Genomic DNA, 24,538 nt, shown 5'->3' on the forward strand with positions numbered 1-24,538 from the left:
TGTACTGTATGTTGCCTGCATGGATTTACAAACAATTCAGACCAAAAGTTAGAACTTCCATTACATCAGCAGCCTTTTGCTTTTATAAGTAACCAAAAAGGGTTTACTGTTGTGGTTTTGGGGTTCAGTTGTGTTATTTTCCGTTTTATTTTGTAAGTGTTCTGCCTCATGTGTCTTGTGTAGTTTTACTTCCTGTCTTTGTTTGTGTTTCCTGCCAGTTTTAATTGATGGACCTGTCCTGATTAGTTGCACCTGTGTCTAGTTGTCTGTCCGTTCTGCTTCTGATCCTCAGTCCTGTATCTGTTCCCCAGTCTTTTGTCTGTGCTTCTGTGTTCTCTCCGTGTTGCTACGTTTTCCTGTTGTTCTCAGATTCTCTATGGATTAACATTAACCTTTGTTGGACTACTTTTTTTTGTTGTTGGACTTTTTGTGGATTACTCTTTGTTGGACATTTACCTGGACTTCTCAGCTGCCTTTGGTTGTATTATATTCTGTTGCAGTAAGTATATAAAGTAATCTTTTGTTTATTATACCAGGTCCTTGTGTGTCTTGTCTGCTCATGGGTCCACATACTGAACTGAACAGTAACATTTACTAACTTATCCTTTCTGGTTTAAATGACTTACGTTTCTAGCATCCTTGTGCAATGTCGTCACAAAACAGATATTTATAATTGTAATTTGGTAAAATAACACATCCAGTTGAATACAGTAATGAGGAGTTGTCTTTAACTGATATGTAACTCATCATAGCCATAAACTAAAGAAATAAATGTAACAGTAAACAATCCTGACATGATGATGATAATTATGCAAATAGTGAAACTTGCTGCCCACAAGAGAGGTTTTCTCAGTCAACCCACTAATCATGTGTGCATGTGTGTAACTTATTTCCCCATGTTAGATATTGCAAATGATATTGATACATTTCTCAGAAGCATATTACTTCTCATACTGTCTTTGGTCCATTGAAGTGCAATGCATTTCAATTTAGTGCTACTATGCTTTTGGCAATCTGAGAACATTTAACTAGTCAGGGATTTTAATGGCAGCTGTACAGTACCACTACTCAAAAGAGCCCATCTGTCTTATATGGCATATTCAAAGTATAAAAGAAACGGCACTGAATTTCGGCATTTAAATCTGTCATTTCCAGTGAATATGTTAGGGCTATATTGCCCTTGCAGGAATGACAGCACTATTTACCCCAGACAGCAACTGGGGTAAACTAAGAGCACTAATATAATGGTAAGTTCCTAAGGTTGTAAACATTAAGACAAAATACGTAACCGTCCACAAAGTTATTGTACAGCTTAAGGCTGTACATCTGTTTGACATGATACATTAGTCTTGGTTCCCAGCTTTGAAAAGATATTTCCATGCACGGATAATGATTTGACAGTTCTGGGTCACTGGAATACCATACAGTGTGAATTGTAAAACTTAATACAGATGTGACATTACCACTTAAATCTTGTCATGCTCCATTGTTTCTGTCCTTATTTTCCCCTTTCTTTAACAGTTTCACAAAATAAACCAAGCCCTTCCTACTTCTGTCAGGATTATAATTGTTACTCTGGTTTCCTGGCAGCCCTCTGGGTTTGCTTTTGGAACACTTTGTTTGGAAAACTTTTTGTAGATTTTGTGGTATAATCATTTTCACCTTTTAATAATAATGTTCAGTCACCATGTTAAAAAACCTCACATTCAGATTCATCATTATTTTTTGCTATTTGTTCAAGTTAGTCTATTCAATTTACAATAAGTATACCTATTTACACTTTGGTTGTATTTAACAGTTTATACAATATTATTACGCCTTTTTGTGGTGATTGACATACTTGATAAGCTTGATGATTCTGTGATCTTACAATCTAATACTGCAGGTAACGTTTCTTATGTGTATTTTGAGACTGTCCTCATCAGAAAAATGATAGCATTGGTTGCTTTTTCAAACGCCTGAAACAACCCATGTTTTAATTTTCATGACCGGCGACCTGTTTTGCAAAGGATGACTGCCGTTTCTCAAATGTTGTTATAGGACACTTTCCTCCCAAGAAAAATGTCAGCATCAGTATTTTCAGCAAATGTCCCAAAACAGCATGTGTTTAGATTCAAGTGACAAAACCCTCTCTCGTGGTCATTGGAATTATGTTGGAGTAAAGGAGGAAGTAGTGTGATGTAAGTAGTGTGACACAAAATCCACAGAGGTAAGAGGTTAGGGTGGTTAGACAACAAAGGATTTGCTGCTTTCCCTTTTTAATTTATTGTTAATAATTTTGAGGTTTGGACTGTTGGTCTGACAAAACAGTCATTGTGAAGGTGTCATTTTGGGCTCTGGGTAATTGTGACAGCATTTCTCACTATTTCAGAATTTTTACAAACCAATCAATCGATTTAATAGATAAAATAATCAGCAGATTAATCCATTAAGAATATAATCATTAGTTGCAGTCTGGAGCTCCACCTCAACCAACTTACAACAGTGAAATCCTGCTTTTACATTAATGCACGAGTAATAATAATCTAATGATATAATATATAACAGTCCCAGGGGGCATTTTTCTGCATTGAGTACTTTAAATTAAGTACATTTTTCTGATTATACTTGCATACTTTTACTTAAGTAACATTTTGAATTCATGACTTTTACTTGTAACAGAGACAGTGTGGTATTACTACTTTTACTTAAGTAAAGGATCTGAATACTTACTCCACCACTGCCCTAACCATGAGGTAACTGTAACCATACCAATAAAGTTCCCCTAACCTGAAAGTAATTTTAACCCGAACCATGATCTTTCTTCAGATCAGAAACTGCTTCTGTGTGTCATTCTGGAGGGCGTGGACAAGCGACATGTATCTAGTCATTTACTTTGGAGGACTTGTTGTGTTACTTGTTTTGAAGTTGGGGTGGATGGTTGGCCATACAAAATTTAAGACTTTGATACCTTCCATCCTATTTCCTACCAATAGTCAGCTTTGGTTTCTTTTAGCCATGAGGTTTTCCTAACCTTAACCCTCTAGTTGTTTTAACCACAATCATGGTTTTCCTTAACCTTAACCAAGTAGGTTTAGTTGCCCAAATTGAACTAAATCTTAACTCTAATATGAATCGTTATTGCAATCATCATATGGGTTCTTTTGTAAAGAACCGACAAACGACCTGTTTTGTTGTTTAGATATCAGGGCTTATGTATTTTTTTTGCTGTTGAGTGACAACCTTGTATCTATAATTAGTCAAATGATGAAAAGCCTTAGTTATTGCTTGATGTAATTTTGATTTTGACCTATGGATTTCAAAGTGCTTTATAAACCCATGATGGCTGAAAATGTTCTTTTCCCTTAGAGAAGCATGTAATCCTTCATTTGAAGAACTAGAGATGTCAGATATTGGCTTTTCACCCATCAGCAGGGATATGTTCATTCATCATTTGACAGTAAATAATACAATTGAAAACAACATGATTACCAAGGCATAATAAAGGATGGAGATGATTTATGTGTCATTCCGCAAATTACTAGTTTCAGTAACAGACATAGCCGTATCTTATTGTTGTTGCAAATATTGTCTGGTGTCACGGCTCTGTTCAAAGCACCTTTCTTGCCTAATCTGAAAGCCATGCCTTAATAACTGGGCAAACCAGAAAGTATCAAGTTGGATGTAATTTATTTTTATCATTGATCTAGATCATACATTTTTGCTTTTTTGCCTGGCAGGCAACCAGAACAGATCAGCTTTTGTCCTTTTTCCTCCCACATGGCTATGATTCGCTGTCTGTTTGTAGCATTTGATAGTAAATGGAGTAAACTGGTGCAATCAGTTTTTTTTTGTTTTTTTTTACCTAGTCAATGTGTATGCTGTGAAGCAATGAGTGTCACCTGTTGTGTTTTTATGATGTGTTGATTTTCAACAATGTTCTACTTGTTGTATTCATTATTACTATTTTTTCCTTGAAAAACATGTTCACAAGTTTACTACTGGCTTGTTATTCCAAAAGCTTTTTGAAATTTTTCCTCTGGCAGTGAGGACAGAGGAATGATTAACAATAGTTTCATCAATTTCATTATTTCAATAACCCTTGGTGCACTGATTAATTGCATTACTTAAATTGTGATCACTCATTCTCATGCTTATGGGGGTATTAATCTCAAGAGATTTAGCCCCTACATTTGTTATTTCGGTGTGCTTTTCTACTTTCTCCTCTACCTCCAAAAAGGCTGGAAAACTATCCCCTATCACTGTGATCAGTGAGGCCTAAAAAGAGAGAGTTATCAAATTCAAAGTCTCAAAGGTTTTGTTCATCCATTAAGCCCAAACAAGAGAGTGCTTATTAAATGTTAGTGAAAATGCTGTGCTGCTCATCTAAAGTTTTGTTTCCCAAAGTCCATCCACCTGTTCTTGCATGAACTTTCTCAGAAATGTCAAGTAGCCTATATGCTATGGAAGTTCTGTTTTTGGAAGAGAAACAAAGTTTGTTTCGTTCTCCCATTTGTAGACCAGGGGCACTAAAGCAAAGAGTCACAGGTCATTGTTTTTGCAAATCATTTTTGGACAATTAACACTTCCACCCTGTATTAAAATTGTAATACTTAATGAACAACTTTGACTTCAATTTTAAGGTTTTACCATGCTTTGTTTCAAAATGCATCTTAAATATCTCTGCAAAACCAGGATTACATTCAGTGACGTGAATGACATTGGTAGACTCAGACATTAATGTAACCCGTCGAAGACTCGCTTGTTACAGATTCTGCCTTAATCACATTAATAGTTGTATTTTGATGGACATTTAAATAGGCCATGTAATAAATGCAAAATGTATTCACACAACTGTGTATTATAATATGAGTGCAATAGTTCTTCATGATTTAACAGTAATATATTTTGCCAAACATGAAGTGTGTCTGTTTTTAAAAGGTTTTCATATCATCCTAAATGTAAATCCAAATACTCATATGTGGTTTAGAGGGACTTTGGACCTTTGACTCCTAAGAAAAATGTCTGGCTCTAAGAGGCTTGCTAAAAGACATTCTTCACCAGTCACTTGTTTACTTACTACTCCTGGGATGGCTTCCCACAGTTTTACTGTTTATTACTGTAAGTGACATTATCTTGTTTTTAGTTGCATGGATGCCCAAACCAATGGTAACAAAGGTAAACAGTGGTATTGGCAGCATTTGTAATTCTTTCACATAAAAAGTGAATTTAGGCATAATCCATCTTTGATTGATTTGATCTTTATTATTTATATTACGGATAAATCCTTATCACAACTGAGGGGCTTTTGTGCCTCAGTAACCCTGGGGAGAAATGACTCCATGATCAAAGTGAGACATCAGGGGGGCCTGAATGTGAGTGGGGAGTTCTTGTTAGACATCCAAGATAGCTATAGACTGGTCGCACAAAACACCCTGTTTCAACACAAGGGCACTTGGGGTACAAGGTTCCAGATTGGTGTGGTAGAGAGATGATGATTTATATTCTGCCTGTGAGAGTAGCATAAAAGAGAAAAAGGAATGAGGAAAAGTACAAGTAGTGAGTGCCCTGTTGTTTTTGACTTGAGTGAAGTTGTAAGAACCCATGTACCTGAACTCTTTATTCATCTCCCACATCGGTTACATTAGCCATTATCTAGCTCATTTAGTACTTTTTATGAAATCTATATCCTCTGCAGCAAACGCCATCAGTACTATATCTTTTGGCTGATAGTGACTTGTGTGGATAGTTGTGCTTTATCTGTTTAGAGAGCTACCAAGCAGTGGAGATGCAGACTTTGGTTAGTCTGGTAAGTGGTTCAGAGATTTAGAACCTAACTTCATTATGCTTACCTTTTTAAAATAAGACGGTGTAGTCCCTCATTCGTCCAGGAGTGTTCCATCGTAGAAAAGGTTTCAGTGGTAGTCATCTGGACACTGTTTTCAGAATCAAGGTGTTTCGGCTCCCATCCGGAAGTCATTCTCAATTGGGAATGACTTCCGGATGGGAGCCGAAATGTCTTGATTCTGAAAACAGTGTCCAGATGACTATGCTAACCTTTAGTGACACACAAGTTGTTCTCTTCAAATTGCCAAGATGCTCAGACCATAATCACTGCTGTTCGGTTGTCAACCCCGGCTTGGGCCAGCAAGCATACAAAGAGTGATCAATTATGTCATAGGTGATGGCCCATGCACTTAAGTATTTGCATACTGGTAGCTGTGAGTACCTCGGCTTTCAGAACTTATGGAGATGCAAAAGTATCAGTGTATTGAACATTTGAAAAATGACAACAAAAGCACATATAATATATACAAGAGGAGTGAGACAATGCCTGCAAATAACAGGTTTGGCAATGGAATGGTTATTTCAATTCTTAAAATATCTACAATAATTGCTTTTTTTTTTTTTTAATACAAGAGTGAAGATTTAATTGCTTACAAAACCTTTAGGGCTTTGTTTCAAGGTCTGATCTCACCTCAGTATTTAGTATTTTGTTCTGATTTTACAGTGATCACAAGTTAAAATGTATGCTACATATTCTTAAAAAAAACGACTTGGAGAGGGGCTTTGGATATACTTTCTTTGTGTATTTGAAACTCCAGATTAGATTATACACTTCCTGGATAAAAAAAAGTCTTCAAAGATGTCTTCATTTATATTAATATAGATGTGAGTCAAAAAGCATAGCTGCATCTGTCTATAAACCTGTTGCTACATGTCATGTTATCATGTACTGCACCAGTACAGCTCGAGTTAGACAACCTAAAACTGTCACTAAAATGAGAAACATTAAATTAAAGCAAGTAGACAAATTAGAATTTGTAAAAGCACACTGATTTTTCACAAATACCAAACAAATCAAACAACATGCTACCTACGGTGACATCACCTTTTGATTTATTTTTTATCATGTAAAAAAGTCATGTTTCTTTCCATAGACCTCCAGGATGAATAACACTACTCTTGGAAACACCTCCACGCTGCCCTTCTGTGACAACCTCTTAAACACCGATGTAACAGCGATACGCAATCTTGTCAGCCCAATCCTCCGACTCCCTGTCAATATCTACGTTCTGCAGCTGATAATAGCATGACACTTGATCACGTCGGAGTTCTATACTCTCAAAGAGGCGATCCTCATCTGCCTCTGACATTTTAGGAGTGGCTACATATGTTTTTCCAAACACATTTGATGAACATCAGAGGGTTTTTTCTGGGTTTCATAGTCACAGGTCGTCCATTTCTCCTGGCACTGATTTGTGTGGAGTGCTATCTAGCAGTAGTTAAACCTCTTGTTTTCTTGAGGTTCAAGCCATTGAAGTACAAATTTTCCTTGTCTGGGATAATCTGGTTGTGGACACTGGTTTCTTGCTTCAGCAGGCTCTTAATGAGTTCACTACATTGTTTTAGTGCAGTGTAGTGAAGCTTTTCTGTTGTGTTGCTACTCTTCTGGTCCTGAAACAGCCTGGTCCAGGAGAAGGGGTCAGACAGAGAGAGGGCATGAGTGATGTAAAACTAAAAGCTTTTAGGATAATATTGATCATCACAATATCAGTATGTCCCCTTGATGGTTGTTATTTTGTTAAAAGATTACTTGACACAGCAACAGTTTCTTAACATCATAAATGTGTGCTACACCTGCACTGCTTTTTCAGGGTTTGTCCAGGCTTTGCTGTTCCTCCAAAGGTCTGGTAAAATCAAGTGGCCATAACATGTAAGTTTAAGTGTCAAGATAATGTGCTATTCTATATGAATTACAATTCATTTCAACCTTATCTTCATGAATAACTTACAACGTATATGTTTCAATAACACAGCAGACTTTTTGAGATTTACAGTATCAGCCTGTACATTTATGCAAAACTACAATTTCCACGAAACAATCACATCCTGACTTTAGTTCATGGACTTTTGTGTGTTTGCATATAATTTGCAAAAGGGTTTACATCAGCACTCAAGTTTCAAACAGCTGAGAAGCCCACTGGAACAGATGGAGTGTGTTTTGGTACCAAATCAACGTGCTACAAAAGTAAGATGTCAATTTAGGTTGGAGAGTGCTCAGTCTCTCTGCCAAAAACCAACTGGATTTGTCAATTTTTTGCAACCAAGCTACTACCAAGAATCCATATTTTTCCCTGTTAAGTAAAACACAGCAACTTTTGTGTTTTTCATCCTCCAACTTCATGGTAATTTAGCAATCAACTTTTCTTGCTGAGAATGTATCATTTATTTCAAAGGCAACACTTGCATTTTCCATCATTGGTATCACTGTTTTTCATCTGAATGTTATGTCCCCACACATTCAAATTCACTGATTATGTTTTGAAAAAAAAAACAATAACGAGCTGGCCAGCACATCCTGTGTGTACATCTTACAGGCAACTACTAATCAAAGCTTTTCTGATGCTACACTGGAGGCAAGGCTGATCACCACTGTAAATGTGCAGAGATTAGAAACATTTGTTAAGAGTTTACTGATGACTATTCAAGATGTTTTTTAAATGTAAAGCTTTTTTTAAAGGCATAGTTAACTAAACAGCTAAGCATGTGAATATTGAAAACATGGTATAACAACAATCATATTCTAAAGGTTGTGCTATACCCTGCAATACTTGCACTGGTTCACTGCAATTCAATGGCCATGTATTATTGCTTAAATGTAGTATGCTTGCTTACCTGAGATTTAAGATATCTGATTATTTTGTTTGTTACTGAAGGAACTGTTACTGATTTTTCAGAAGTCCTGTTCCTCCTTGCCTGAAGGTGGAAGAAATTCTCAAAGTATGCTTAATCTTTTTATAGGGCAGCTAGAGGCAAGATGGATGGAAATCAGTCTACTGGTTATTGTATCTCATCTGATCCAATGTGCAGATGTCCAGGCTCCACTCATAATCGATATCATTCTTGGTCTCCCTGCCAACATGTGTGTCATGTGGTTAATATTGGCAGGACCTGGAGATAAAGCTGCAGAAATATTTTGTCTTAACCAGGCCATTTGTGAGGTTGCCATCTGTATGGCATATCTGTATAATCGTTAATTGCTATAAATACTACAATTTCCAATGTTGTGGTTTTTTACCTACCTCTGGTATACTATCAGATTTTCTGTGGGATTCATATTTTCAGGGCACCCACTGTTCATGAGCTGTGTCTGTTTTGAGTGCTATTTGGCAGTCGTACATCCTGTGATATTCCTGAAGTACAAGCTCTTGAGATACAGACTAGCTGGAAGTATAATTTCTTGGCTGACAGAGCTGGTGTCTTGTATAATCCTTATATGGGTACCACATCCAGGCGTTTACTATGTGTCTTTTGGCATGGCTTTCACCTGTTTTCTTGTGCAGCTCTTTTGCTGTGTTGAGACACTTTGCGCACTTCTAAGGTCTGGACCAGGAGATGAGAACCAGGAGAGCAAATGGGATGAACAGTGCAATACAGAATCATTATAATCATCATTGTATCTGAAGCTCTCTCCTATCTACACTGTCATTTCAATAATTTTGTTTGGTCATTCATCAAACGAGGACATTTCTAAACTGTTTTGCATTGCCAACTACATTGCTTTGGTTGATGGATTCATCCCACCCCTCCTCTACATTCATAGAGCTGGAAAACTGCAACATTGTTTTAAAGATATCAGCAACATGACACTGAACACTTAATCACATTAATTAATTCTTAATTTGAAGTATAATCGCACAAAGTATAATGTTGCAAAGGAATAGCTCAAGACGAAACAATGAAAATATTTGTGATTCAAACTCAGATTATGTATTTTAGTTTATTTTGGCTATGGCTTGATCTGTTGTATTGGAGGGTGACAGGGTGTGGGAGATGGTTACTGGTTTAGTTGATTGTAATATAAATGTAGACCAAGACTTTAACATTTGTGATGATTTGACATGTTCAAAAATATTTACTCATGAACTATGTATTCTAAATCCTGCTGTATATCTGCAGTGTATCTCTTTCTTTTTATAAGCTTACATATTAGAAAAACACTGATTCTTTATTTTATATTATCTGTTCATTTTACATTTTAAATGGTATTGTCTTCTACAGTTTTCAGGGTTATTTGGCTTCTTTCTCACTGAAGGACAGTGTGGCAGCATTTGAGAGTTTAGAGACTTAGTGAATTATGTTTCTGTTTTGTTAACAATTTGAGCAATGACTTCACAACTGATCATTTGAATATGCAAATACCGGACCCCACATTCAAAACTCTGTCAAAACGAAAATCCCTTTGTATCTAAATAGAGGTGATGAAGAAAAAAAACGTAGCCACATGACTGATTTAAAAAAGGATTGCTACTTATAAAAGTGTGGTGAAGAATACGCAGTGAAGTCATACTGTGTAAATGGTTTATAGATTTACTTTGTTGCATTAGTTATAATGATTCCATTGATTTGTTTTTCTGGTTATAAAAGTGTGTGATTGTTATGTTTGTAATTTATCTTGTTGCATGTTCTTAAAATGACAATTTGTTGTTGCAGAACGAAAAATATAATTTAGGCTTTAAAGCCGCACGTCTGTTAACACTGAGTCCTGCCCTTTTCTTTCTCTTTAACTCAGCTGAGTGCAGTTTCTGTGATGACTAAGACTGAGAGAGACTGTTCACTAGAGACCCTACACACACCCCACCACCACCACCACAGCCACCTGCTTGTCATGAACGAAGTCTTTGTGATTGACACAACTATCTCATCTGCCTTCCCCTCACGCCCTGTACACGCCATGGCTAAAAAGCAGTGACCTAGTCTGTTTGATGAGAGCAGATCATAAACTTGACAGCATTTTAGATTTGGGTTGGAGTTGGAAGTCACCTCAATTAAATTTGTTCCCAGTGGCAAATTACAACTGCTGTCACTGACTCACAGCCCTCCCTCCAAACATGTGAAATGCTAGGATGTGATTTACTTATCCTTCACCTTCTTTGTCATCCCTTTTCTATTTTCAACTTTTCTCTCATCCGTCCTCTCTAGCTCTATGCTTGGTTAGAAAGTGTGCTTTTACATTTACAAATGTAAAACACAAGGATAAAGAATTGCAATCATACCAGTGAGCTAAATGTCACATCATGCATCAGCGGTACATTCTTTTCAGAAAATACCAAACCAACCCACAGTAACAAGGTCTGTGAACCAGCTTTAACTAGTTTAAACAAACAAAAATAGAAATTGCCATGATGTGTAGGAATTATAGAGGTTCATTTCCAGATTGATTAATGACAGAAGTAATTTCTGTGCCTGCACTCTCAACACCACAAAATGTGTGTATGCAGTACTACAGGTAAAACATTTAACTTTTATTAAAGAAAAGAAAAATCTACATGTTAACACATTTGTGTCAACAGCCACTTGTATTAATGTAGGCTATGCATTTGGTATTTAAATGGTAAACCAATGCAAAGCAGCCACTTGGTTTTGTGTTGTGCTTCTTGTGTTGTTTTGTTGCTTTATTTTTGGAAGGAAAGTAAAGGCTTTAAGTGCAGCTGCAGTCTAGCCTGTTGGCAGCTGTATGCTAATGGCTTGCCTTGTTTGTGACTTTGAAATCAAAGCAAGTCTTATTCTGGTCAGTGCTGGCCTTAAGGCTGTCAGTTTTAGGAATGCAGTGAAAAAAATAAATAAATAAAACCAATTCAGTTATTGACATTGACAAAATGGAGATCTCAGGTAAGACTTAGAAAACAATGTATCAGCAAGTCATTTAGAAGCTACATGCTAATACTTGTTTTTACTTTCATAGTTACAAGAGGTCTGACCAGGAAAAACATTTGGGGTCTTGAAAAGTGTAAAAACAATCTGTGACTTTATTACGCAAAAGAAAGAGATTTGGGGATCAAATCAAGCACATTTATAAAGGCAGAATCCCACGACTGATACTGCAGATGAAGTGATCGGCACAGCATATGTCTCTTATCACTTAAGCTCTGTTACTCTTTCTTTGCACCTCACACTCCCTTCAGCTATACCTTTCCCCCACGCCCAGTTTCTTTCACTTGTATTTTTCCCCCCAAGTTTCTCTTTGAATCCTTTCTACTCCCTCTTCAGTTTTCTTTTCTTCATATCAATTCTCTTTCTATCTCTCCCTGTCTCTCTCTACCTTTCTCCTTTCTCTATCTTTCATGCCTTCCTCCCTTCCTCTCCATGTAGGCTGTGTGATATGTAAATGCGTAGACAGCTGCTCTCGTTCTCCAAGTTTTGATTCAGCAGTCGGCGTAATTAACGGCTCTGCGAAATGTGACTCATCCCAAACTAGGTGAGAGCAGCTCTGTCAGCCAATAAGCACACTCTTTCTCTTTCTCTCTCACACACACACACACACACAAATGCAGACACACATACGCACATGTGGGTATTTTCTGAGACATTTACTGAGACCCTTGCACACCTATCTCCAAAAACTAACCCTAAAACATTTGGGGTCATCTCTCAGCGGCTGACTGGTGCATTGTTTTCCCTGCCCTCTCTTGTCTTGGGTCTTCCTTTCTCATTCCAGCCATCATCAGCCGTCATCTTTCTCCTCATCTTCCTCCTCCTCTCCTATCTCTTTTCGACTACACCCTCCAGTAACTTCTCTGCTCTCTGGTCCTTTTGTCCTCCTCGAGACTACTTATCTCTTTAATGGGGATATCAATTAACATGGGAAACTGGGACCCCAGGGCCCTTAGAGAATTAATGCATAACATCTTAAGCTACAGAGACAGGCTCCAGTGTGCTCATCTGCTCCCTCTCCTGCACTTTCTTCTTTCACTTCCTATTTTTCTTCTATGGTGGTTTGCTTCTGCAGAGAAATAATTCATTTTCTCTGAAACCTCTTCCTGGGTTTGAGTCACTTGCTGTTTATACAGTAGCAGAAGGTTTTATGTTACGTTTTTTATAATTTGGCAGGGGTTGGCAAGCTGCATCTGCACACCTATCTCAGTATGTAGTAAACATACACTGTTTTGACAACGTGACAGGTGTGGAGATTAATGACCCAGGGGTTTGTGGTGGGTATGAAAGAACATAAGGCAAACAAAATTATTTCTAGACTTCAAATCTAAAATCACCCAAAGGGCAATTTAAATAAAAAAAAAAACTAATAAAAGGTATATGTGACCACATCATAAATGTGTAATCATCAGCATCAACATCATATTACTCTTCCTAGTAACACAGTACTGTATTTCAGTAGGTTTAATTTTCAGTAATTCAATTACAGTTACTGGCCTGCCAGAAATTATTAGTTGTTTTTAAAATGATTTCGCTTTGGGTCATTTCCTCCACCGCTGTATGTACAACCCGATTGCCAAGAATAAAATGTAGCCATTTTACATTTCTGCAAACCATGGATATGTTGAATCAAGTTTCAAACGTTGAATCTCAAAGTTTCAAACACTGCGGTTAAGTTCTAGTTATGTTTAGGCACAAAAACCACTTGGTTAGGCTTAGGAAAAGATTATGATTTGGGTTAAAATATCGGTTTTGTTGCCACAAAAAATGACTACAAATGCCCAGTTTTGTCAGTTGAAATGGGAAGCTAACAGGCTACAAATGATATGTATTAAAACGTAGACATTCAACGTATCTGTGGTTTGAAACATAAATGGCTGCATTTTATTCTGGTGACTGGGCTGGTATGTAGGAAATAAAAACATTAGGTGGCAAGTGACAAGTGTGGTTATTGTAGTTATTTTTGATTTGATGCTACATAAAGATAAGAATATCCCCATTAAAAATTTAAGTTGAGTCCAGGTCAGAATCTCCTGTCTACAGCAGCAAACTCAACAAATACGCAAAATGGTAAGTACTTGATTAGAAAACACAGTAGTCATCAAATTTACGGCAAACCAACTTCATCTTGTTACTGATTAGTGAAATTGCCTCAACCACTGCTGAACAGGTTTTCAACCATGTGCACAGGAAGTAACGCAGAGAGAGATGGGGAGGCTTGTAGCAAGCTCAACCCTTTCACCAACCCTTTGATATTGGCTGATTCTGTGAAACCTAGTCAATGCAACATTTTTGAATAATTGTCAATATATTTTGTATATTAATCATTCCTACAAAGGCATGGCAACCAAACTAGGGTTTCACTATGATCAGTGTTTAGAAACTAAATAGTTGTTGGTCTAAGACTGCACATGGACCCTGGCCAACAAAGTTGAATGCATAAAAACGACCATCCACCAACACAGGTCTGACCTTAACAACGTTACCTTTCACCACACTATGTAAGCATCACACAACGTATTGCATTGGTACTGAATGTTGGCAGGAAATGCAGTGCATGTCTACAGTAGAATTAGCAACAAAAGATCCCAATGACAGGTAAGCATTACTATGATTTTTTAGAAAGTAATGAGTAATATGATTACCTTCTTAAGGAATAGTAGTCTCTTGGTAGAGAGAGAAGTAAGTAGTATAGTAATATTTCACTGTACAAAACAATTAATATATCAGCAGCGGTTTGCAAGTACAGCTGCTCAAAGTCATTCTCTCCTCTGTTAAATCAAGCACGCACAATACCAGGACCATGAAACCAAAGCAGCTGAATGAAATTCAGCCATCATTAATTTTGTTATTTACACCTGTGCTTTTCCTACTTAACTTGTCAAACTGTTGCATTGGATGCATTGTTGTCACTAGCCTGGTCTGAGCATTTGAAAAATGTATTCAGTAAAAATAATAAACCAACAATAAATGCATTCAATATATTTACACACAGTCATCAGAAACATTGTGCTTTGCTGTGTGTCTGTGTGACAATACGAACTCTGCCATTCTGTCCTTAGATACATACATCCTCAAGATGGTGTGTTTAGTTGCTGCCTTCCCTTCCTCCACTGAAGGTATCATAAATATTTTCTTAAACCTAAAATATCCAACAGGGTGACTTGACCTTATGGTGTGAGGTTACATTAGGGTTCTATTTTCTACTGTGTCAGAGCCTAGGGTCCTAAGGTCAACAGTGAAATGACATAATCAATGTCTAAATGGATAAACAGTTGGGAGGTGATGACCTGTAGTGGCAGAAGAGGATATAGGCTAATATCAATGGCATTATTGATAGTCCTAGTCATCTTGAAAGAGAAACACCCCCACCCCCACTTCACACTCTTGCATACAGGCAAACACCAGAGTAATAGTCTTATTTTGCTTTCTCAAACATTTAAGCTTAAAAAATTATTGAAAAATGTATGCTATCTTCTTCCTGATAGTAATGTAACCATGTCCTATCAATATAAGCAACTTCAAACCCAGCTCATGCCTCCAAAACACACAGCTAAAACTTTTTGCTTTAACCCGTCTGCCACTGATGTGGTCAAAGGGTGAGTTAAACCGCCGCCTCTGAGATAAAATTCAAAACTAATCAGAGCGGTTCCCATTCATATCCATTATACTCTGAACTGGATCGATAGTGACAAGGTATGCAGCTCATCGCTCTGGGGCTGTCAGCAGGGGAAGCCCTAATCTATAGGAAAATGGCTGGTCACCAGCGCAAGCTGGAGGAGGACGTATAAATGAAACATGGATGTTTATCAAGCTGGATAAGATTTATTTAGATATGTGTGTGATTAAGTGTTTGATGTTACTCTTTGAACACAATGTGAGCCAGGGGTTTATCAGATGGTGTGTGTGTGTGTGTGTGTGTGTGTGTGCACGTGTGTGTGCGTGCGTGCATGTGTGCGTGAGACTCCATATGCGTTGTCTTTTTTCCCCCCCTTTATGGTGTCTGAAACGCTTTTTTTTTCTTATTTAAACCATGTTGCTTTGGTACCCCCTGAGCTTTCAAACCCCTGGGTGGTCGATATGGCCTAGTTTTTGAATATCCTGCTGCACACAGAGAGGCACACAAACAACTGGCACACATACAATGCACCGTCAGCCCCACTCACACAACAGCACATACACGGCAATACAGACCTTGCAAGCGAATCAACAGAGCACGTATGAAGGTGCTTTGTTTTTTCCATTGTCATTCCGGAGAGGACAAGAAAAGCATCTGAAGAGGGGTAAGGGAGGATGAAGGAATGGAGGAGTTGAGAGAAGACGAAGGGGAGGAGATGAGGAGAGGGAAAATGAAGAGGGGGAAAAGGGGGGGGCTGAAATATAATAATGTGTCACAGTATATGGAGCCTAGCCAAGACACACGCTGTGAATAATCTGTGGTGTTTTTTTTGCTGAACCGGTTGTTGTAGCATTAAAAATATAATGCCAAATATGTCCCAGTGTCTGGCTTGCCTTAATGATGACAGCCCAGGGGATGGCTAAATAAGACAAAAGGATGAGCAGTTTGCCTCTATATAGCTTTAATAGTTTTCCAGTGGGTCTTATTCAATGTTAGGACACTGATATGTTGACCAACTCTGTGACCAGTGCTAGTATCAGTGTATCAGTGCTAGTTTAAAGGAGACCCCACAGAAAAAAACGTTACAAAATTGCATAAATATGCAACATTCAACATGCTAGTTCATTTAACCTCAAAAGTGAAAACTCTACTTTGTCTATTTTTAAAAACATACCGATACCAATCTCCAAAGTCTGCAGGTGTTTTATACATACATTAAAGCACATGCAAACTGCCGGGCCTAGGCAAGCCTGCATAAGAAACACGGACAAAGGATTTCCTCTTGTTATTTAGGTGAATCATGAAAGCGAATACAGATGGACAGGTGGATACAGATATAACAGCAGGTGCATAGCAATAACATTCATCACCTTTAAATCCAGGTTTAGACCTAAATCTACTGAAGTGTTGAGTCCCAGTAGTGTCTTAAATAAACCGCTCTGAAGCCAACGTAGCTCCCACAAGGAAAGTGGAAACTTTAAATCCAGAAAGTAAAGGCTTTATAATATGCACTTCTGCCCTTTTCTTATGACTTCCTCTGCCTGCCCTTTGCAAGGAGAAATGAAAATGATCTGATTGATTAACCAATTATCTAAAGTGACCAGTTGACTCATTGATTCACATATAGGGAAGTATCTTTTAACACTGTTGTCTCTTTAAGTAAACTGTTCCACATGGTTAACATTTAATTACACAAAAATCAAAGAGTTGTATACCATACAGGGCAAGCACAGATCAATATCCCAACATTTATGCAATGTTGGACATATCACAAAAACCACTCCAATGAACCCACATACATATACACAGTTACACAAGTACAAAGCTGACGCACGCACATACACACACACACATTTCATCCCACATGCTCTGTAAATAGAGAGCAGGATGTTGCAGACATTTGGGTGCATGAACAAACAAGAGATACTCCTAGAAAGAGAGAGAGCAGGGAAGGAGGGACGGATGTGAGAGAAGGGTAGAGAGACAGCGAGGATGGAGACAGAGAGAGAGAGAGAGAGACAGGAAAGGAGAGCTAGGGGTAGGTGGACAGATGAAGTGGTGACTCAGGAATGAGATATGAAAAGAAAAGATTCAGCTCTTGGAATTATTCTCCTCGTCCTCCTCCTCCTTTCTCCTCTCTCATTCTCTCTGTGGACAGGAAAGGTAGCATGAGACGGACATGGATCTCACCATGAACTTTGCCCTTTTTCTAGTCGCTCCATCCATCTTCTCTCTATCTCTCTCTCTCTGCCATCCTACCTCTTTAGCTCTTTCCTCACATTCCTTCTCATTGTGTCTCCTTTGTGTGCAGAAGTCTGCCACTCTTAACTTGAGAGTAGCAGCAGTCACCAAGCAGTCAAGATTGGGGTTAATAAAAGAGAGGATAGTCAGGAAATTGGACACAAACCTTATGCCTGCAGAATTTGTGATATGAAAGTATAATATGAATGTGAAATAAAAAATAATACTAGTAAAGTGAAATACTACAGTGGTTGGCAGAGTTGCCACACACCAAAAAAGAATCAGTTTGAAAATGAAATATTACACCTACACAATTTTGTGTAGCTTTAAACTCCTGCTATCTTTGTTATATTCCTGTAATGATGCTGCAATATTTGACCAGAGTCCATTTGTGCTCAGTTAAAGGTCCAGTATGTAACATTTAGGAGGAGCTATTGGCAGGAATGCAATATAATATTTATAAATATGTTTTCATTAGTGTATAATTGCCTGAAAATAAGAATAGTTGTTTTCGTTACCTTAGAATAAGCCGTTTTTAATCTACAGAGTGAGTGGGTCCCCTTTCCACAGAGGTCACAATGTTGCACCGCCATGTTTCTACAGTAGCCCAGAATGGACAAACCAAACATGGGCTCTAGATAGGGCCTTTCGCTTTTTTCGTGTGTTTTGTGGCCACCATAGTCTCTCCTACACACAGGAGGGTGAGGCGAGCGGTATTCAAATGGTTGCAAACTGCAATTTCACTGCTAGATACCACTAAATCCTACATACAAGATCTTCATCCTGCCTTTGGCTGTGTGAACTGGATGCTTACAGTCAGTCCATTTGTCTGTAAAGGGTGGTCTTTGCTTAAGACAAGATAGCAAAGTGGTACTGCTTTAAAAAGCTGCTGTAAAACAAAACCCCGCCATGTGTGTTAGTGTATGAAAGTATTCATTCATTCACTCACTTCACACTATGTCTTTAAAATGGAACACTACATTACCGTATTCTTTCCTGTAAAAGGAGAAAAAAAATCTGCTGCAGAACATTCATCAAAATAGGGGAGGATTCTTGGATTTGTGGTTTTCACCAAATGAATGTGTGGATGATAACATCTGCGAGTGCTGCAAGTCTCTAGAGACGCCTCCACCACCTGAGGTAAGTCTGGCTGTGCGCCAAGAAGTCCCAGGTCATCTCTTGAAAGCATCTTTGAGGAGGCTACCCTGAAGAGCATGAAGGAAAGTAAATGCAGTTTGAAGTTATCATCCTGTCTCTTTCTCCAAATTTTTTTTTCAAATTCAAATTATCTTTATTGGTTATGTATATAGGTAGCCTACAATAGCCTATTTACAAGACAGGTTGTGTGTGTGTGTGTGTGTGTGTGTGTGTTAGGACCCATGGTTCCTAGCCTCAGGGCAGTACATGTTGACTATCAGTATCATAGCCTTGTATTGTAACCCTAAACATGCACCTCAGATGCCTTTGAGTGCCTCTGTAAAATTGGGAATTAGTTATCATTATTATTAAGACTTTTCATAAGTTCACATGGCATATTTTCAATAATGCATAGGTGGTTTGTGTTTCTATCTTGACCTACTTGAATAACTTTTAAGTGGTGGTTTGTTTAACTCAATTCTCTGAATCTGTCTCTCACTACTGCACCTCTGATCTCTCTCTCTCTCTCTCTCTCTCTCTCTCTCTCTCTCTCTCTCTCTCTCCTCCGGAGCTTATCTCTGTGCGCATCGTCAGCATCAGTTTGAAGTCAAATCTGACAGCCGCTACCTTGCCTGGTCCTTTTTCCGTCTCTTTCACACTCTGGTGGTCATCCCGTCTCGTTTAAGAGGTACAGACCCGGATTAGTGAGCTAAACGTGTGTAATTATTGATGTACTTTTTGGATGGGTAGGCGGGAGGGTTGACCTCGATTGCCGCCCGGGATGAGAGAGTCTATAGGCTGGCATGCTTACTCTCAATGTGGTCTTACCTTTTTCTCTTTGCAGTTCAGTCGGGACTGTGGGAGCGCGTCTGCTCGCTGTCTTCAACTTGGGGTGAAGAAAGGCAGGGGAAACTCCTCGGGATTCTCCGTACACCGAGCTCTGATCCGGATATTCTGGTGAGCACACTTTGGCCAAAATTGTTGTTCGATTTTAATCCTTTGCATTCCACGGCAAACATTTTAAAGTGCGCCTTCTGATTTGTTGCGCGGATTTAAAAACGGGTGTGTTTAAATGACCCGGGCACTTTTGTCTGCTTTGAAATTATCACCATAAAACACTCAAAGAAGCGTTTCATGGATTGTTTTCTCACGCCACAAGCTGGAAAAGACCGCGTGGTTAACGCAGCTCGTTCGCTCCTCTCTTTAAAATTTTGTACTCCATGGCAGCGAAGTTCTCGCTAATTATGCATGGGAATTAAACGTGGCCATTTGTGACAATTATCAGTCAGTATTCCTATCACGGTGGGCGAAGAGAGTAAAATAAAGCCGTGAGGGAGTGGGGGAGAGATTATGTGAGAGGAGTGAGAAGAAAGAAACATTTGAGGGATCCCTCAGGGAAGCTTCCCTCCTTTTTTATGAAAGGGATTTTATTAGTCTTTTATTTCTCTACCATGATGACATTGTCTGATATTGTTCTAAAGCCTCTACTTAATATGCTATTATTGTCAGTGCCATTGCTCCCCATTATACATATAGTGACATCCTACAGTACTGCTGGCTGTGCTGTAGGCAGAAATCTATGGGGCCATTTGCTGCTTTTATTGTCCTGTTTATCAATTAAGCTTGTCTATAATGGAGATATCACACTTCCTCCAACATAAAACATTACTCTCCCACACACCATCCGTTAGCATCTCACCTCCCACATAGCCACACTTGCTGTCCACTGCCGATTATCTGGTTATGTGCCACCATTTGCACTAATAGAGAGTCCCTACTTAATGTAATGACAGCTCGATCTGTCAGCCTATGCACAACAGAGGGCTGCTTAAAGGCTCATAAGCAGTGTCATCAAGGGCAGATTGAGAAGCCGTAAAGACACAGAGGACGTGACAAAGTGCCTGTGGAGGTTGTTTGAATAGTTTGCTGATGTATTTTATTGTCCATGTACAGTATGGGGCTGTCATTGTGAATCATGTACCCAGGAATGTGTGTGTCTGAGTGGCAGTTTGTGTGTGCGCCAGCTCTGCTCAGTCATGTGAATGCAAGGAAAGAAGTGATCAAAAAAAAAAAGAGGGACAGAGAGAGAGAGATTATGCTAACTCAAAGTATTGGAGGAAGAGGAAAACCCATGTAAGCAGTTTTTCTTTTAGCTTATATATTTATATATTTAGCTGTCAGGGCCTTCACTGATACACAGTAGTTTCTTCTGGCTTTGACATGCTTGTCACCAACATGAGGTTTATATGAAATAAGGCCACTGCTTATTTTAGCTTAGCTGTACGGCTGCAAGACAAACAAGGGGAGGCTAAGAGGATTGACCAAACAAGACCACAGACTTAAACGCATATGAAGGCAGCTTATAACTCAGGTAACATGAGAGGAAATTGCTGGACAGCAGTTGACGGTCCACTGTACTGTATCTCTGCTGAGTTTTTGCTGTGGCCCAAAAGCTAAGGTGAGAGTGCAGAAAGAAATGATGCTCTACTGTGGGTGCTGTGAATAATAATCTGAATTAATTTCATGTTTCTAGCTACATTTAACGTAAAAGTAATACATATCAAAGGACATTTATTTCAATGGGAGAGTGTCCCATGTCATCCCTCCTCAATCTACCTCCTGTACTCTCTTCGGATGAGTTTCAGCCTGGGATTCACACAGATGTTTCAGTAGAGATTTTGAATCTCATTGTAGATACAGCCAGGCAATCATGCAATGAACCAATCATTTACCCCCAGTGACCCCCATCAGTTTTTAGTCAAGTGAAAATGAGGTGGTGTATTCTCAGATGATGGGCTGACTTGGTGTCGCTGATGGCAGTCAAGATGATGATGACAGTGTTCTGGCTCTTCTTAATGATAGTTACGATCTGATTATCACTATCAAGTGGGTAGACAGGTGCATTACATCATGGTGATAATGGTGTTACAGTGCTGCAGTCAGGAATAGGGCGCTACATTTTACACCAGAATAAGATCAAAATGACTTAATTTCCCAGAATGCTCTTCACTCTGCTGTGTGATATTGGAGCAGAGGCAAAGACCGGGTTAGAGGGCTCTTGCAAGAAGCAGACAAGTTGAGTGTCTTTTGACAGCATGAAAGAAAGGATCTGCTTGTATTTGGTGTTGTTGTTAAGATGGTGGGCTGGCAGCATCATTGCAGTCTTAAGAACATGACAGTCCGTGCAAAATGGTAGCGGCATACAAAGCCAATCCTGATTTTTTCCATGTGACAGATTGTGTGTGTGTGTGTGTTTCTTTCTTTCCTCTGGTTGTTGTTTGTTCTCTCAAACACACACTTACCAAATCACACATAACAGGCACATACGCACTCAAATGCACTTACGCATATTATCTAATTTTTAACATGGACAAACATGACAAACAAAGCGTTCGACACGTTCTCAAAAATACCCAAAACACGTTGATGCAGGCCCACAGTCACACTCGCTTACACACTTAGGTAAAACCTTATTGTGTCTTGGACGTATCCACCCATTCTGTCATACAGTACATGGCCTTGGGCATAAAAATATCTGAGTACAAACACACATACACACAGACACACACAGTTTTAGCAGGGACAGCCCTGGCGTGCTGGCACCAAACCAAAGAGCTGGTGATAACGAGGTTGAAGTTAGTTAGGATTTTAGCTGCGCCTCAACCTCCTAACACCCTTTCTAAATCTGATTCATCCCAAAATTAGATGTTTTTCCAAGAGAGGGAGATGAAAACACACACTCTCCCTCTCTCTTTCTCTCTCCCTCCCTTCTTCCCTTGCCAAATACAGTTGAGCTCAACCCCCCTCTTTCTATTACTCTCATACTCTCACACACTATCTGTTTCACACCCTGTTCCTCCCTCCCGTTCTCTCACATCTCTCTCTTCTCTCCTCCCCTGGCACCTCAATGTGTTTCTCTTTAATTGAGATGCATTTCAATGTGGTGCAAATTAGCTTTCTACAGCTCCAGCCTAAACTTGCAACCTGTGTGTGTGTGCCCATGCATGTATGTGTGCACATGTAATCTGTGTGTGTGTGTGTGTGTGTGAAGAATTCCCACAGTTGACAGCGCTACCTTCCTCTTCATTTCTCCAACACGTCTTCTGATGCCTCCTCTCTCCCACAACTTACATTTTTAGTACAGCATTAATAACATTCACTAGTTTGGACTCCTTTAGTTTGTGTCTCTTGGCTGGAGAAATTTACTTGGCCCCTCATTTCAGATTTGAATTCTGATCTGTGCCTCTGAGTGATGACAGTGCATGACAGCTCATTAGGGAGAGTGCCGGAAATTAGGAGGGTCAGCGGGGTTTATAAAGACATGTTTCAGTTATGTAATGTTTGTCTTCCTCAGCTGATCTGATCTGGTGCTGTTTCACTAAAGGGAAAGGCAAGCTGGTGATATTCTGTACACTGTGCAGGGTGAAGGCACAAGTGCAGGGGTGCTATCAGAGAACTGAAAAGTGCAGTTTACAAGCAGATCATTGCCAATTAATGAAAAGTTTTCTCTTCTTTTGACAAACTTAAAAAAAATATCTAAAAATGAGAGTAGTGGGTTGGAGACATCCCAAGGACTCGGAAGATAAGTCTGAGGGGTTAGTAAGATAGGAAAAACAAAACAAACATCACGTTCAATTTACTCTGACCTTTCTATAATCCTTGCTTTTTATTGTGTAATAATATATTGTTTTAACTTTTCAGACCCCTAAAACTCTTCAAAGGAAACAATCTGAGGTCAATATTCTTGGGCATGTGTAACCTGTGATATGGGGTTGCAAGTAAACATAGCTTATCATTAAAGGATCTCATGCCAAATAGTTTGGCAACCACAGAGTTACATTTGAAAATGTGAAATGATCTCACCTAGTGGCAGATACCTACACTTTTTAAAACAAAAATATGATTTATCTAAAAGATAAATACAGTGGCGTATCTTGAATCAGGTTTTTCCAGGTGGTCTCTGGTGTGTGCATGTCTGGGTGTATGCATGTGTGCACGAGCAGTGTATGGGTGTGAACATTTCATGGTGCACTTTGTGCCACTTTGTCTGTGTGTGCGTATGTATGCGCACATGCATGCATGTGTGCATGTGAGAGAGCGAGAGGAGTCGTTAGGGAGAGTGATGCTGACAGTGGGGTGACCTTGGGGCTCCCAGTCTTCCTCCTGTCGATGAAGGGGATGACTTAGTGCCTCCCTCCCCACCCATGATGGCTCATTTATTATCATTAGGCACACAGTCAAAAAGATGCTGCTCAGGCCCTCAAAACAGAGTGGTACGTCTGTGGTTATGTGCGCTTGTATGTGTGTGTCACTGAGATTGAGAAACAACAGAACAGAGACAGAAAAGGAAGTCTTATCTCTTACGATAAGTGCTGCACATCTTAGCATATGTGTCTCTCAGCCTGTGTTTGTCGCAGGTGCACCTGCCTTTGTGTTAGCTTCTGAACATGTGTTTATCCATATCTTGACGAAAGACGCACTGCCTGTCAGTCCACCTCTGCCTGTGAGACGCGGCTCTCTGCCTGCTTACCACGCAGTATAAATAACAGTTCATGCCATAACCCTAACCTTACGTCACCTCAGCCAGCCAGTGTGCAACATCAGTGGTATATGGGTACATCAGGGCGGCCTCTGTGCTATCGTTTCTCAGCGTGATGGATGGAGACTTCTGCAGGCCAGTCAATACCCAATCTGAGCCCCACTGTCCTGATTTAAGATACAGCAGCAACCAGGTGACACACTCAGAAGCACGCCACTTTAATCACTCTGAGCATCAACTCTACACTGCCAAGATTGGTGTGTGGGTGGGTTAGTGTGTGTGTGTGTGTGGGTGGGTTAGTGTGT

At 39.2% G+C, this 24,538-nt stretch overlaps 1 protein-coding gene across 22 annotated transcripts in view; it reads left to right on the forward strand.

Moving 5' to 3' along the window:
• The first annotated feature begins 279 nt into the window (after nt 1-279).
• ptprdb (protein tyrosine phosphatase receptor type Db) overlaps nt 280-24,538 on the forward strand; it is a 169,554-nt gene continuing 145,295 nt past the window's right edge. For 21 of the 22 annotated variants that reach the window (XM_044189819.1, XM_044189828.1, XM_044189832.1 and 18 more), the window contains exon 1: nt 19,539-19,651. The gene's annotated coding sequence lies outside the window, so the exon portion shown is untranslated. Of the gene's footprint in view, nt 500-19,538; nt 19,652-24,538 lie in introns of those variants that run through there. The other variant, XM_044189821.1, reaches the window with a different exon arrangement.

The sequence above is a fragment of the Siniperca chuatsi genome, linkage group LG3 (assembly GCF_020085105.1).
Source record: "Siniperca chuatsi isolate FFG_IHB_CAS linkage group LG3, ASM2008510v1, whole genome shotgun sequence".
Classification (NCBI taxonomy): Eukaryota; Metazoa; Chordata; class Actinopteri; order Centrarchiformes; family Sinipercidae; genus Siniperca; species Siniperca chuatsi.